At 36.4% G+C, this 17784-nt stretch overlaps 2 long non-coding RNA genes across 2 annotated transcripts; both read right to left on the bottom strand.

The window, feature by feature from the left end:
• Nucleotides 1-6639: 6639 nt before the first annotated feature.
• Nucleotides 6640-7725, bottom strand: LOC131006369 (uncharacterized). Its single transcript, XR_009095495.1, has 2 exons — nt 7589-7725; nt 6640-6915 (listed from the first exon to the last, which is right to left on the bottom strand). It is a non-coding gene; the product is annotated as an uncharacterized LOC131006369 (long non-coding RNA).
• Nucleotides 7726-12753: 5028 nt separating this feature from the next.
• LOC131006368 (uncharacterized) lies at nt 12754-15791 on the bottom strand. The gene is made up of 3 exons (XR_009095494.1): nt 15760-15791; nt 13703-13765; nt 12754-13029 (listed from the first exon to the last, which is right to left on the bottom strand). It is a non-coding gene; the product is annotated as an uncharacterized LOC131006368 (long non-coding RNA).
• Between the last annotated feature and the right edge of the window lie 1993 nt (nt 15792-17784).

Below are 17784 nucleotides of genomic sequence, written 5' to 3'. Positions count from 1 at the left end.
TTTTTGGACACTACTTCACCACTAACTTTTTATTTCTTACTCTTATTTTTTAATAAAGTCAATACACTCATCTAACATTTCATTAAAACTCATGCCACGAAAAAGTATGCACACTCTTATGGAACGGAGGGAGTATTAATTTACAAGACAACTCAAATTGCAAGTCATTATTTGACCTATGTGACAATGCCGCGTGGAAGTCGACCTAATGGTAAAAATAGGACCGTAACTTTCAATATTTTTCAGAAAAAAGACTATATGTTACGGAATTTGAAAATGAGGACTATATGTTACGGAGTTTGAAAATGAGGACTATAACTTTCATTTTTTATAATTACACTCCTATTTAACACATCAAATAAGGGCCCAAAATAGGAGTGTAAATGTAAAAAATAAAAGTAATAGCCCTCATTTTCAAATTCCGTAACATATAGTCCTTATTTTCAAATTTCGTAACATATAGTCCTCTTTCTGAAAAATATTGAAAGTTACAGTCCTTTTTTTACCATTAGATCCGTGGAAGTGAAATCATTGAGCCACAAAATTTGACTTCTAATCAAATTACTATTAATTCATAAAAAATATTATAGAAACTTATTTTTGCGGATTAGTTTAGATGGATAAAAGTAAGTGTTAATAGATAAAAAATGCCCATTTTCTTAAGTTTTTTATGAAAGGGTCTTCTTTAATAATACATGTATTCTATTGGTTCTTAGATAAAAATATCATTCAATCAAAAATAGTTTTTATAAAAAATTTAGACAACCCAAAATTCTTTTCCATATTTTTGAATTATTTCAAAAACTAAATTATTATTCCAATCAAGTCAATAAAGCATAATTAAAAAAAATGGCATAACAAGGTAGTGAAAGCATGAAATTGAATGACATTATCAACTAATTTCTAAATAAAAAATCATGAACGTCAAAGTTGTAAAATTTCTTTCGAATAATATAATTTATTAAAAATGGACGTGTATCAATAATAAACTAAGTAAAGATCTTCTATATTTCTTATAGAAAAGTCGGGATATCACACGAGCTGATAGGATTACCATATAAATAAATATATTCTATTAACAACAAATTAAAAATAGATAGAGGAAATAGTACCATGAAAAGAGTTTCCATTTATATCAAGATAAACAAGTGAAGACAGATTTCCAATTTCTAGTGGGATGCTGCCTTCGAGTCTCACAAGTCATACCCCAGCTAGAGTTCTAAATAAGTCACTCTATTATCCATGTGAAAAAGAGATTATAGAGTATGTTTTCCTTTTTCTTTTATCGAGAAAATATATTACGCAACTTTTTTTTATATAAATCTATTTCATATTGCACATGGAGTGACAAATGAATTAGACAAATCACATATCTAATATGAACACACGTATAGGCAAATTTCCTTGCAATTTATTAACACTCAAATTGTTAGACTCAAAAATACACCCTCTCATAAATATTGATGGAATGGGGCCACTAAATTAAGTGATTTGATATGTCCAAAGATTTCCAAACTGTTATTTGAGAAAATAAGAATTTGAAGGGATGTCATGTTGCACATGGAGAATGGAAGCTCACCATTTAATTTGTTGGAAGAGAGCCACAAATACTCCAAATTTGATAGATTCCCAATGGTGGATGGTACTGGACCTGAAAATTGGATAACCCTTCATATAAATCACTTTAAAGATAGAGATGTAAAGCACTCAGATCTTTTGACACAAATTAGCTAAGTCATACAATTTGAAAAAAAGTGTTTTCTATTTTTTTTTTTAAATATCATTCGTGTTCTATTTCATATTGTGCATGCATTGGCAAAGGAATTAGATAAATCGCATATCTTACTTTGACAGATAATTTGAAATATCTTTTCAACAAATGCATCTAAAACCAACAAATTAGGAAATGGATGACAAATAATTTATGTAATGTTCCGTCTAATTTTTTTACCACTAAATTGATTTATAATTGAACGATAGATGGCCAAAGATTTGCTAAAGTTTTCATAGCATTGTGGAATTTCTTATTCCCAAAGATATACATAATCAATCTCTTTTGGAATATCACCTCCAAAATTGCCAAGTCGTAAAATAAATTGATTTGATTATTATAACACGACCACAAAAATAATAAGTATTCACAAGTCATACCCCAGCTAGAGTTCTAAATAAGTCACTCTATTATCCATGTGAAACAGAGATTACACTGCTCCAATTATTTTTCAAAATATTAGAGTATGTTTTCCTTTTTCTTTTATCGAGAAAATATATTACGCAACTTTTTTTTATATAAATCTATTTCATATTGCACATGGAGTGACAAATGAATTAGACAAATCGCATATCTTATATGAACACACGTATAGGCAAATTTCCTTGCAATTTATTAACACTCAAATTGTTAGACTAAAAAATACACCCTCTCATAAATATTGATGGAATGGGACCACTAAATTAAGTGATTTGATATGTCCAAAGATTTCCAAACTGTTATTTGAGAAAATAAGAATTTGAAGGGATGTCATGTTGCACATGGAGAATGGAAGCTCACCATTTAATTTGTTGGAAGAGAGGTCTAGCGAGTACAAATTTGATAGATTCCCAATGGTGGATGGTATTGGACCTGAAAATTGGATAACCCTTCATATAAATCACTTTAAAGATAGAGATGTAAAGCACTCAGATCTTTTGACACAAATTAGCTAAGTCATACAATTTGAAAAAAAGTGTTTTCTATTTTTTTTTTTTTTTAAATATCATTCGTGTTCTATTTCATATTGTGCATGCATTGGCAAAGGAATTAGATAAATCGCATATCTTACTTTGACAGACAATTTGAAATATCTTTTCAACAAATGCATCTAAAACCAACAAATTAGGAAATGGATGACAAATAATTTATGTAATGTTCCGTCTAATTTTTTTACCACTAAATTGATTTATAATTGAACGATAGATGTCCAAAGATTTGCTAAAGTTTTCATAGCATTGTGGAATTTCTTATTCCCAAAGATATACATAATCAATCTCTTTTGGAATATCACCTCCAAAATTGCCAAGTCGTAAAATAAATTGATTTGATTATTATAACACGACCACAAAAATAATAAGTATTCACAAGTCATACCCCAGCTAGAGTTCTAAATAAGTCACTCTATTATCCATGTGAAACAGAGATTACACTGCTCCAATTATTTTTCAAAATATTAGAGTATGTTTTCCTTTTTCTTTTATCGAGAAAATATATTACGCAACTTTTTTTTTTATATAAATCTATTTCATATTGCACATGGAGTGACAAAGGAATTAGACAAATCGCATATCTTATATGAACACACGTATAGGCAAATTTCCTTGCAATTTATTAACACTCAAATTGTTAGACTAAAAAATACACCCTCTCATAAATATATATTGATGGAATGGGGCCACTAAAGTGATTTGCATTTAGATGAAATGTGTCCAAAGATTTCCAAACTGTTATTTGAGAAACTAAGAATTTGAAGGGATGTCATGTTGCACATGGAGAATGGAAGCTCACCATTTAATTTGTTGGAAGAGAGGTCTAGGTATGATAGATTTGATAGATTCCCAATGGTGGATGGTATTGGACCTGAAAGTTTGAGAAGTCAACGTAGATATATATATTGCTTTAGAGATTATCTGGATACATAAAGAAACATGGCAATGAAGAAATACATTTTATGCGCGTGAAGTATTTTGATAGAAATTAAATTAGCTCTTCTATTCCCAATGGTGCATGTCTCATATATTCAATGGCATCAATTTAATATAGTATTTGCTAACATTGATCCTTAAAATTAATAGAGTTACAATATGGCTGGAAACAACAAATCCAACTATTGTTAAAGTATTTAGTTAATTAAGCACGAGTTAATTAAATGAGAACAACCTAGCAAGTTGAGAAATCAAAGATTCAAAATTAGATAAGTCATCCTTTTCTATTTCATATTGCACATGGAGTGACAAAGGAATTAGACAAATATCATATCTTATATGAACACACGTATAGGCAAATTTTCTTGCAATTTATTAACACTCAAATTGTTAGATTCAAAAATACACCCTCTCATAAATATTGATGGAATGGGGCCACTAAAGTGATTTGCATTTAGATGAAATATGTCTAAAGATTTCCAAACTGTTATTTGAGAAAATAAGAATTTGAAGGGATGTCATGTTGCACATGGAGAATGGAAGCTCACCATTTAATTTGTTGGAAGAGAGTTGTAGCCACTGCAAATTTGATAGATTCCCAATAATGGATGGTATTGGACCTAAAAATTGAAGAACCCTTCATTTCAACCGCTTTAAAGATGGAGCATATATAGTAAGAAAGACATTTTGTTTTGTACTTCAAAACATACGCTGAAACTTTATTATTTGCTAAATGCCTCTAAAGTATAAATCAATTAGCAATGCACACAAGATATTTGTTACAGCAAAGTTGTTGTTTGACAAGTAAATACTCTCAACGGTATATCTCCCTCCAATTTGTTCGACCACAGGCTAAGTAGTTTGAGTCTTTGAAGGTTGTTATGCGAGCAAATGTCTTTTGGTAGGCGGCCTGATAAAGTATTATGGTATAAAATACACCCTCCGTATGCAAAAATATATACCTAAATAGCTTCGGCACAGATTTTAAGAATTTTGTTAAGTTTTTGTTAAGTGTATTGTGACCAAATTTTACAAACTCCAGACCATATAATCTCACAAATCAGCTTAGATAATAGCATTATACGAAAAATAATACTATAACTTAATTTAAATTACAATTTAAAATAATTCCAAGTCGAAATACTCACTAGCTTTTTATATTTGGAGACTATAATACATCAAATCTAGATTTAGGTGCATGCCCGGTTTTATTGTTAGATTGAGCATCTGAATAAAGAATCAATATTAATAAAGTTGAAAGTAAAATGAGAAAAGAATAATTAAATTGCTTAGCTATATATACATCACGTTACTGAGGAACCGAAAAATATCATTAGAGGCAAGAGCCGAAGTTTTGCCATTTTCATAAAAATCTACGTTTAAACTGAATAACATTATCAACCAATTTCTGGATTATCGGTAGAAATGAAATAGTAAGGTATCAATCTATTTAAATTCTCAATATAGAGATAAGAACATATATACCTCTCAGTATAAATTTCCAAAAAAATTATTATTATTTCACCTCTTTTGAAGCTGGTATGTTCGATTTTCGGTGCTATATCTTGCAATAAGTAATCGGATCTCTCAGGCTCATGTAATGAAAAAAGAATAATTAAATTTCTTAACTATAAACAAATTATTGGGGAGCCCAATGACATGCATCTTCTACATGGAAAATTGCTTTCAATTATTTTTCTTGGATGCAATAATTTTCAAAAATCGATTGAGAGGGAAATATAATCATCTCTTACACGACGGGCAATAGACTTTGACTTAAGCATAAGACTAAATGTGTATCACATATTATTTCCAATTCTCAATATACTAAACTCTTTTACTAAAGTTTTGGCTTAAAGAGTAGTGCAGACATACCATTTAAAGAGGCGCCATCAAGGAATAGGTAACGGAGACTTGTGATGTTCAAGATTTGTCTTGGAAATGGTCCACTAAGATTGTTGGAACTCATGGCTAATATCTCTAGATTATTAAGATTACCAATCTCTTTCGGAATACCACCTGTCAAATTGGGTCAAATCATGATAACTATTTTTGAATCGGGTGTAGTAATAATATGTTACAAATAGTATGAACTACAAATTAAATCATAAGTATTAGAAAAATAGTTAGTGATGTGTTTTTCCTAATTATATGAAAGTGAATATATCATATGGGATAAATTGTAAACAATTCCATTTAGATCGATGCAAAGTGCAAACTATATGAGAGAGAGAGAAATAATAATAATAATAATAATAATAATAATAATAATAATAATAATAAATAAGAGCCCACCAACAGTAATGCATGAGCAATATATCTTGTGATATGGGCTAAGTTGTAAACAATTCGGTTTAGAGTCTACCAATAGTATTAATTAAGTTAAGTGGTCTCTCTGATATTTACGAATTGGTTATAAGTTGTTAAAATAAAATTAAAAAGTCATTTATTTAATCAAAGCATACGGTTAATTTATTGCTAAGGTTAATCCTTTGTTCACTGACAATCATATTAATGTTAAACTGTAAACTGTAAATTGTAAACCGAGTCAAAGCAGTAATATACAATGTTCAAAGAACAGAAAATAGGACAGAAAAGTGACGATAAATATGATTAACAATTGGCTTATTAGAAATAACAATAAAGGTGGTTAATGCCTCAATAAAAAAAATTAGCAGAAAGAGTAATGACATACCAATTAAAGAGATGTTGCGAATGTATAATTCACGAAGAGTCGTGACATTCCAAAGTTGTCTTGGTAATCGTCCACTGAATTTGTTGTCGCTTATGCTCAACACCTGTAAATAATTAAGATAACCAATCTCTTTCGGTATATGTCACGACCGGCCTTAATTAAGGATAATTAATCCGGGAAAACCATGACTGGGGAAGGGAAATTACGAAGCGGGTTTAGAAAGGGGCGCATAAAAGAATACTCAAAGAGCTTGAATACGCATGAAATATTCCTTAAAAGGAAAAAGGCATAGTTCGCATAAAAAGGGTACTCAAAGAACTTGTATACGCGTTATATTCCTTAAAAGGAAAAAGGCATCGTTAGGGGCTTCGCTAAAACATTATCAGAGTTTGCAACGGAAGGCGTAACTGAAATAATCAGTGTTTACAGCGGAATGCATAACTGAGATACATGTATGAAGACATGTATCCTTTCTGAGCCTACTTTAAGTTCGACAAAAACTCCACTCAGCAACAACACTTCATCGCCCATCACAGCTCAACCTGCACAAACATAAACATCGAAGGCTAAGTACAAGAGTACTTAGTGGGCAGTTGCCAAGCATAACATAACATCAACAACATCGCATAAGAGGCATAAGTTTATTTCAAATCCTTTGCTCTTTAAACATTTCCAAATTCATAAACAGCATGAGCGCATTCTTCATCATTAACAATCATAAACACGCATCGTGTCGTGGAGAAGGCCTTCCCCAACGAACACGGGCATCGCACCGTGAGAGGGGGCCTCCCTCAGCGGTCACGGCATCGTACTATTGAGGGAGGCCTCCCCCAATAGACGCTGTAACACTGGCATACTGGCATCGCGCCGCGAGAGAGGCCTCTCTCAGCGGACACGGGCATCGCGCCGTGAGGAAGGCCCTCCTCAACGGACACGGCATCGTACTGTTGTGGGAGGCCTCCCCCAACAGACGCAAGCATCAAACATAAGCATAAACTTATCAGCGTAAAGCATTCAAGCGTAAATAAGTGTAATCAAGCGTAAATTACATAGGGCGTAAATAGTATAACAGCATAGCGTAAATCATTTAACGTGCAGCATAATAAAGCTTAACTCATTTAAGCGTAATAAAGCATACCATACTTGAAGATCCAATTTGCATTTTAAAGCATAACACTTGCATAGCATTTTATTTACGCGTAAGAAATTGCCCACCTGATAGCAAAGTTTTGCTAAGGTACTGTGACTCCTTGAATAGTTCTTACTCTCGCTCTTGACCTTAATCACGAGAATATAAAATAAGACATTGGCTCGAGGAAAATTCTCAATTAATGAGAAAGCGTAATTAATTATGCATGAACTAATCTTCTGAGCGATAATTGGAATTCTATTATTAATCCTCATTAATAGATTTAGCTAATTCTCGTCTAGCGTGGTCGAATAAAACTGTGATTCTTCCTTCCTCATCGAAATATTCTAATCGTGAAATAAACCTCGCATTTGTACTTGATTGAAAAAGGACTAACTCGGCTTTAAACGAGGTGTGTCCTTGTAGAAATTATCGGGCTTTTCGATAGAAATATCATTACTAGCGTAACCTCAAATAATTAATAGGCTCAAAAGAGAGTAGCCAATTAATTAAATAAATCAGTGGCTTTAATGAAATAAACCATGATAGCTTGCTTTAAAGTCTGAACTCCAAAACAATAATTAATAAACTGGGCGGCTCATTTACTGAATACGAATCGGCTCACCCACTGATAAATAATTGGGCTCCATCAAAAATTGATACTGCTAGGCTTAGCTCAAAGGAGTAACTTCAGCTCAAGCTTTAAAAGAATTAAAACCCAACTTAAAAAGTCTTCGACCCAAAACAATTAAAATAGAGGTCCAAATAATAATTAATGTGGACTGAAAAGAATTAATCTTAGCCCAAAAAGGCAATTTAATCGGCCAAAATGATGAATTAAACTGGCCCAACGAAATATAAATGGGACTAGAATAATAGCCCATCATAAAATATGCATCAGCCCAACTCCTTAATTAAATCGAGCCCAATAGAATTAATGAGAAGGACCAATTAAATAAAAGACTGGCCCAGTTCGAATTTAACTGTGAAAGCCCAAGCAATGAAAATAAAATCAAGCCCAAATCTTTAAAACACAAGCTCAAAATTTTCGGCCCAACTAAAAAAAAATACAAGGCCCAAAATTAAAAAAAAATAACAAGCCCAACTCATTCTCTCTCAACTCTCGGTCCTCTCTCTCTTCAAGGCAACCGACACTCTCCTTCTCTCTCAAACCAGCCGCACGCCTCTTCTCCCTCTCACTCTCGACTCGCCTTCACACGAGGCGTCCGCCGCCGCGACTCCGGCGCCGTTCATCTTCCCTCGTCTCAACCCTGAAAGGAGAAGCACAAGCTCTAATCTTCCTGAATCGAAATCGTCGCCGCTGTAACTGGAAGGCCGGGAGATTCGCCGCGCCGCTGTTTCGATCCGCCACTGCCGCGGAACCGGCGAGCGGCGCTGCTGCTGCTCTGTTATTCCGGCGAGCAGGGGAGTCTCGTTCGTCCTCTCTTCGTCTCAACCATTAAATAGTCGGCGCCGGTCGTTCTCTCATCCGGCCGTCTGCTGCGTCGACGCCTTCGCATCGGAGCTTCTCTCCTCCCGCCTCTCTCTCTCCTCGTCTCTATCGTGAAGGGGATCGAAAGCCCTAGCTCTCCCCTGAGGTTTCAAACTCCGACCTTCATCTCAAATCCGACCGCGGAACCCAGATCGAGCTCTAACTTTCAATTACCAGGTCGCCGCTGCTCCGCGTCCCCGTCGGAAACTGACGGTTAGTCTCCGTTCCAGAAAAGCAAGAATTGCCGCTGCCGAGCAGCTGCTGATCGGGGTTCAGTGCTGGGTGGCTTCGTTCGATTTCCAGTTTGGTAACTCCGCAACCGCTATTCTAATTCCAGGAAGGAAGGGATCGCCGCTGCCGGGCAGCCGCTGCTCGGGCTCGGTACCGGTCGAGGCAGTCAGCCTTCCCCCCTTTAAAAGCTAAGTTAAACCATTCTCTTTTATCGATTCTTAACGCGAATTAGGAACGATAAGGTGTAATCTCTTCTTTGCTTTGCATAAACTCAAATTATGCTTGTTGTTCTAGAGTGCAGCCTGTTTGTGAAGTTTATACTTTCTATTGTACGAAATATCTAGGCTATTTGATGTAGATGAACTGTGATATGCTAGATATGGATGCAAACTGAATTGAATATTTGGGATATCAAATTACCTTGAGTATTTTGTGTTGGTAGCTGCTGTTGTGGATAATGAATTCAATGGGGAAGGAACTGAAATTGCAAATATTGTTTCCTCAACAAATGCAGAAAGAACCAAGTATGGAATGAAGAAAACTTAGGCCAAGACTTACCTCTCGATACTTGGCAGTTGGCAGCAGGAATTAACTTCTCTTCATCTCCCTTTCTGTGCTTAGTGTATGAGAGAAGGAATGAATGGAGGTGAATGGAGGAAAGTTGCTGCTGAATTGTTTGCTTGAAGAAGTGTTGGCTAGTAGCCTTCAAGAATCGAAGATGGTGGGGAGAATGTAGTGGAGGAAAGCAAAAGGTGGTGGGCAAAGGATTGTAGTGCACACTTTTCCTTTTTTTTTATCTTGCTTTGCAACATTTTGTTTTTTTTAAAACTCTCTCTTTCGTGGTGGAACGTTGGTGCCAATTGAGTGGAACGTTGGTGGTGATTATATAATTAGATAGTGGAGTTGGCCCAATCTAGAGATGATTTGAGAGTTGAATGTATGATCTTCTGGTGCAATCAATGACTAAAGTCGTTCCACAATAAAATAAAATTCTAGCAAATGTGAAAATCAAAAGGCTACTCTTCCAAGTAGCGGAAATGGCTGATGGAAAACGGCGGTGGTAATAATGCGTGTATAGTGTGATGTCCTAATTGTAAATAATAATAAATCTTCGTGTCTTGGTTACTCAGTGCATCTGCTATTTAATCGCGTGTTTGCAATCAAATACTGGCTTCTGCTCATTATTCGTGTATAAATTAAATACGTAGATTTAATCTGCGTTGCATTCGGAATAATTTCTCGACTTCTAGTAGCACTAATAAAATATAACTGCTTCTGTTTTTCGATTAATAACTAACATGACTTTGCTAAGTCAGTTATAACTTGGAAATAATAATTATTGAATGGCTCAATAATCCTCGTCGCGTTTTTCTCATACGTTATAAAAGTATAAAGCTAAAATAATAACTCCGTTTCTGATAAAAAAAATCAGAACCATAAACTGGATTCATTTATAAAAATTGCATTTACTAATTTTAATCATAATTAAAATAGCGGGCTACTACATACTACCCCTCTTAACAAAAATTTCGTCCCGAAATTTGCATATCTCTGCTAAAACAGTTCGGGGTATTTTTCCTTCATCTTGTCTTCAAGTTCCCGCATAACTTCTCTTGTCTGCGGTGTCTCTATAAGATTTTCACTGATGTGACTGAGGCTGATTTCGCAAGTGTCCGCGTATTGCTGGCAAGGGGGTATGGGTGTTCCCAAATGCTGAACCTCGTTGTCTGTTGGGGCATTGCGTGGAGTAGTGACCCTTTTGGCCACAATTGTAACAACCGTTAGTTCCAGCTCGACAAACACTCCTATGCATCTTACCGCAATTTGGGCAAGGTGAAATTCCTCTCTGACCTTGTTTACCTCCAGTTGGCTCGAGATTAGTCTGTGCCTCGTACCTTGGTTGAATAAACTGTTCGGCCCGTTCCTTTTCTTGCCACACTTTCTTACTAGTCTGATTGATATTGTCTTCGTTGTTATCCCACTTGCGCTTCCCTTTGAGAGTATGTGAGGCTCCTGGTAAGTCGTTTGGCGTTGAAATCAATGGTGGGGCAGACTTGTCTGACGGCATTGCAGCTTCAATGTCAAGTGCCCTGTTCAGAGACTCCGTATATGAGAGTCCTCCGTGGCTTGCTAGAGTCATCCTAATTTCGTGTCGCAGACCGGCACAAAATTTCTCTGCCATCTTCTCATCTGTGTCCACTTGTTGTGGAGCAAACCTAGACAGGTTGCAGAATTCCTTGTCGTATTCAACCACAGATTTCTTTCCTTGCTTCAACTCGTAGAACTCAGCTTCTTTCTTCTTCCTATAGCTTTTCGGAATATATTTATCATATAATCCTGTCTTAAAATCTTCCCAAGTATAACTTGCCCATTGTTCAGGTGTCAGAATTTTTCGTCGTGCTTCCCACCAAAAATCTGCTGATCCTGTTAGCTGGAATGAGACGCAAGATAGGCGTTCCTCATCAGTACAACGTAGAAAGTTGAAAATGCGTTCCATTGCACGCACCCAAATCTCAGCTTCAGCCGGTTCACTCGTTCCGTCAAACGTAGGTGGATTTTGCCTTAAAAAGAGTTCTTCGACTCTCCTAGTTGGGGGCGGAGGGGATGGGTTATGTCCTCGAGCATCTTGTGGTTCTTCGGGTACAGCGTTACGGTTTCTGCGATTGTTATTGTTTCTCGCAGGGCGTCCTATCTTAGGCGGCATTCTGGTAGCAAATGTGTGCCAATTAGTACACTCTAGCATAATCTAATACAAACCTCAAAAGAATTCTTGTAAATGTCAACTTAATATAACTTGTAAACAAGTCATGACTCCAATGACATCATTGATCATTGATGTAGTAAGCTTTAAGGGTCCTTAGCATCTCAAATCTATGAGTCATAACAATCCTTAAGCATATAATATCACATCATCTAAATTGGATACTTAAGCATAAGTCATGGAGATTCATAGCGGCTATAAAATCATGAGCTTAAGAATTATTCTATACGTATCACTTATCTTGCTGCCTTCACTATAGCCACCAAAAGATATAATCTAATTTCTTCTATGTTTGCTTCTATGTTCTGTCGTAGTGGTGATCTCATATCTTAATAGCTCTATGTTCATATGGATTCATTCCATAGGCATACTTAATCGCACTTGCGTAAATCATTTCATTCAATAACAACATAACAAAGCTATTGACAGTTACTCACTTTGTTATTACGATAGTTCTCACTTTTTGTAAACATTAACTCAAAACTTGGAATAGCTTACCATTCTGCTTCGTTGAGTGTGATGCGATGAAGTGCTGAGCTTTGTCGATTGAAATCTAGACACTTTAGTGATCCATTCTAATTTCTAAGTTTGGCTTAAATAACTCTTAGGCTCAGAGCAAACGAACTGCTCTGATACCACTCTGTCACGACCGGCCTTAATTAAGGATAATTAATCCGGGAAAACCATGACTGGGGAAGGGAAATTACGAAGCGGGTTTAGAAAGGGGCGCATAAAAGAATACTCAAAGAGCTTGAATACGCGTGAAATATTCCTTAAAAGGAAAAAGGCATAGTTCGCATAAAAAGGGTACTCAAAGAACTTGTATACGCGTTATATTCCTTAAAAGGAAAAAGGCATCGTTAGGGGCTTCGCTAAAACATTATCAGAGTTTGCAACGGAAGGCGTAACTGAAATAATCAGTGTTTACAGCGGAATGCATAACTGAGATACATGTATGAAGACATGTATCCTTTCTGAGCCTACTTTAAGTTCGACAAAAACTCCACTCAGCAACAACACTTCATCGCCCATCACAGCTCAACCTGCACAAACATAAACATCGAAGGCTAAGTACAAGAGTACTTAGTGGGCAGTTGCCAAGCATAACATAACATCAACAACATCGCATAAGAGGCATAAGTTTATTTCAAATCCTTTGCTCTTTAAACATTTCCAAATTCATAAACAGCATGAGCGCATTCTTCATCATTAACAATCATAAACACGCATCGTGTCGTGGAGAAGGCCTTCCCCAACGAACACGGGCATCGCACCGTGAGAGGGGGCCTCCCTCAGCGGTCACGGCATCGTACTATTGAGGGAGGCCTCCCCCAATAGACGCTGTAACACTGGCATACTGGCATCGCGCCGCGAGAGAGGCCTCTCTCAGCGGACACGGGCATCGCGCCGTGAGGAAGGCCCTCCTCAACGGACACGGCATCGTACTGTTGTGGGAGGCCTCCCCCAACAGACGCAAGCATCAAACATAAGCATAAACTTATCAGCGTAAAGCATTCAAGCGTAAATAAGTGTAATCAAGCGTAAATTACATAGGGCGTAAATAGTATAACAGCATAGCGTAAATCATTTAACGTGCAGCATAATAAAGCTTAACTCATTTAAGCGTAATAAAGCATACCATACTTGAAGATCCAATTTGCATTTTAAAGCATAACACTTGCATAGCATTTTATTTACGCGTAAGAAATTGCCCACCTGATAGCAAAGTTTTGCTAAGGTACTGTGACTCCTTGAATAGTTCTTACTCTCGCTCTTGACCTTAATCACGAGAATATAAAATAAGACATTGGCTCGAGGAAAATTCTCAATTAATGAGAAAGCGTAATTAATTATGCATGAACTAATCTTCTGAGCGATAATTGGAATTCTATTATTAATCCTCATTAATAGATTTAGCTAATTCTCGTCTAGCGTGGTCGAATAAAACTGTGATTCTTCCTTCCTCATCGAAATATTCTAATCGTGAAATAAACCTCGCATTTGTACTTGATTGAAAAAGGACTAACTCGGCTTTAAACGAGGTGTGTCCTTGTAGAAATTATCGGGCTTTTCGATAGAAATATCATTACTAGCGTAACCTCAAATAATTAATAGGCTCAAAAGAGAGTAGCCAATTAATTAAATAAATCAGTGGCTTTAATGAAATAAACCATGATAGCTTGCTTTAAAGTCTGAACTCCAAAACAATAATTAATAAACTGGGCGGCTCATTTACTGAATACGAATCGGCTCACCCACTGATAAATAATTGGGCTCCATCAAAAATTGATACTGCTAGGCTTAGCTCAAAGGAGTAACTTCAGCTCAAGCTTTAAAAGAATTAAAACCCAACTTAAAAAGTCTTCGACCCAAAACAATTAAAATAGAGGTCCAAATAATAATTAATGTGGACTGAAAAGAATTAATCTTAGCCCAAAAAGGCAATTTAATCGGCCAAAATGATGAATTAAACTGGCCCAACGAAATATAAATGGGACTAGAATAATAGCCCATCATAAAATATGCATCAGCCCAACTCCTTAATTAAATCGAGCCCAATAGAATTAATGAGAAGGACCAATTAAATAAAAGACTGGCCCAGTTCGAATTTAACTGTGAAAGCCCAAGCAATGAAAATAAAATCAAGCCCAAATCTTTAAAACACAAGCTCAAAATTTTCGGCCCAACTAAAAAAAAATACAAGGCCCAAAATTAAAAAAAAATAACAAGCCCAACTCATTCTCTCTCAACTCTCGGTCCTCTCTCTCTTCAAGGCAACCGACACTCTCCTTCTCTCTCAAACCAGCCGCACGCCTCTTCTCCCTCTCACTCTCGACTCGCCTTCACACGAGGCGTCCGCCGCCGCGACTCCGGCGCCGTTCATCTTCCCTCGTCTCAACCCTGAAAGGAGAAGCACAAGCTCTAATCTTCCTGAATCGAAATCGTCGCCGCTGTAACTGGAAGGCCGGGAGATTCGCCGCGCCGCTGTTTCGATCCGCCACTGCCGCGGAACCGGCGAGCGGCGCTGCTGCTGCTCTGTTATTCCGGCGAGCAGGGGAGTCTCGTTCGTCCTCTCTTCGTCTCAACCATTAAATAGTCGGCGCCGGTCGTTCTCTCATCCGGCCGTCTGCTGCGTCGACGCCTTCGCATCGGAGCTTCTCTCCTCCCGCCTCTCTCTCTCCTCGTCTCTATCGTGAAGGGGATCGAAAGCCCTAGCTCTCCCCTGAGGTTTCAAACTCCGACCTTCATCTCAAATCCGACCGCGGAACCCAGATCGAGCTCTAACTTTCAATTACCAGGTCGCCGCTGCTCCGCGTCCCCGTCGGAAACTGACGGTTAGTCTCCGTTCCAGAAAAGCAAGAATTGCCGCTGCCGAGCAGCTGCTGATCGGGGTTCAGTGCTGGGTGGCTTCGTTCGATTTCCAGTTTGGTAACTCCGCAACCGCTATTCTAATTCCAGGAAGGAAGGGATCGCCGCTGCCGGGCAGCCGCTGCTCGGGCTCGGTACCGGTCGAGGCAGTCAGCCTTCCCCCCTTTAAAAGCTAAGTTAAACCATTCTCTTTTATCGATTCTTAACGCGAATTAGGAACGATAAGGTGTAATCTCTTCTTTGCTTTGCATAAACTCAAATTATGCTTGTTGTTCTAGAGTGCAGCCTGTTTGTGAAGTTTATACTTTCTATTGTACGAAATATCTAGGCTATTTGATGTAGATGAACTGTGATATGCTAGATATGGATGCAAACTGAATTGAATATTTGGGATATCAAATTACCTTGAGTATTTTGTGTTGGTAGCTGCTGTTGTGGATAATGAATTCAATGGGGAAGGAACTGAAATTGCAAATATTGTTTCCTCAACAAATGCAGAAAGAACCAAGTATGGAATGAAGAAAACTTAGGCCAAGACTTACCTCTCGATACTTGGCAGTTGGCAGCAGGAATTAACTTCTCTTCATCTCCCTTTCTGTGCTTAGTGTATGAGAGAAGGAATGAATGGAGGTGAATGGAGGAAAGTTGCTGCTGAATTGTTTGCTTGAAGAAGTGTTGGCTAGTAGCCTTCAAGAATCGAAGATGGTGGGGAGAATGTAGTGGAGGAAAGCAAAAGGTGGTGGGCAAAGGATTGTAGTGCACACTTTTCCTTTTTTTTTATCTTGCTTTGCAACATTTTGTTTTTTTTAAAACTCTCTCTTTCGTGGTGGAACGTTGGTGCCAATTGAGTGGAACGTTGGTGGTGATTATATAATTAGATAGTGGAGTTGGCCCAATCTAGAGATGATTTGAGAGTTGAATGTATGATCTTCTGGTGCAATCAATGACTAAAGTCGTTCCACAATAAAATAAAATTCTAGCAAATGTGAAAATCAAAAGGCTACTCTTCCAAGTAGCGGAAATGGCTGATGGAAAACGGCGGTGGTAATAATGCGTGTATAGTGTGATGTCCTAATTGTAAATAATAATAAATCTTCGTGTCTTGGTTACTCAGTGCATCTGCTATTTAATCGCGTGTTTGCAATCAAATACTGGCTTCTGCTCATTATTCGTGTATAAATTAAATACGTAGATTTAATCTGCGTTGCATTCGGAATAATTTCTCGACTTCTAGTAGCACTAATAAAATATAACTGCTTCTGTTTTTCGATTAATAACTAACATGACTTTGCTAAGTCAGTTATAACTTGGAAATAATAATTATTGAATGGCTCAATAATCCTCGTCGCGTTTTTCTCATACGTTATAAAAGTATAAAGCTAAAATAATAACTCCGTTTCTGATAAAAAAAATCAGAACCATAAACTGGATTCATTTATAAAAATTGCATTTACTAATTTTAATCATAATTAAAATAGCGGGCTACTACAGTATATCACCTGTGAAATAATGTCAAGTTAAAAAATTATGTTAGATTATAATGTATATTAGTGGTATACCACTTCAAACTGCTCCCCTATCCATTGTGGATAGTTGCAAATGCAGAAAAAGGAGTTGGAATAATCCGAATTCCATACACAGATATACGAAACGAAAAAGAATATAAGTAATATTTTAGGAGTTGGAATAATCCGAATTCCATACACAGGGTGAGCTATTATGTGAGCTAATAACAATAAAGGTGGTTAATGCCTCAGACCAAATATCTCAATAAAAAAATATACGAAAAGAAAAAGAATATAAGTAAAATTTTAGGACTGAAAAAATACTATTATGTGAGCTAATATCCCATTACAAGGGTGGGACTGAAAAAATTCAAATAATGAAAACAAAAATATTCATACGATCAATTATGAAATGTAAATTAGCGTTGTCCAACTATATGAAATTAAGTGATCAATATATGTATCTCTTGTGATATTTTGAGTACTTAACGTGATCTTTCAAAACTTGTTGAACCTATAATGGTTATTAGATTTGACATCAAAATCCGTTTCTTCTCAAACCCCAAAACGAGAAAAATGAGTAATAATTATGACAAAATGGTAAATTCTAATCATCTTTTTTCATATGATGGATATAATGTAAAGAGTAATGCTAAATAGCCAAATTGTGGCCACCCACAATTCACTTAAAAAAAATTACAAAAAAATAACTATAATGTAGAGAATACAATAAAATAACTAAATCCTATTTTTATTTAAAAAAATAAATTAAACAAATTGAAATTTTCCCTATTAAACTAAATTGTGGGTGGCCACAATGTGGTTGCATAGATTTATTGAACTGTAAAACAATGCAAAGCTTGAAAACAAAGCATGAAATTGAATGACGTTATATATCATCAATTGATTTGGAGATTATCAATT

The sequence above is a fragment of the Salvia miltiorrhiza genome, chromosome 1 (assembly GCF_028751815.1).
Source record: "Salvia miltiorrhiza cultivar Shanhuang (shh) chromosome 1, IMPLAD_Smil_shh, whole genome shotgun sequence".
NCBI classification, from domain to species: domain Eukaryota; kingdom Viridiplantae; phylum Streptophyta; class Magnoliopsida; order Lamiales; family Lamiaceae; genus Salvia; species Salvia miltiorrhiza.
This window is presented reverse-complemented; position numbering and strand designations above follow the sequence as displayed.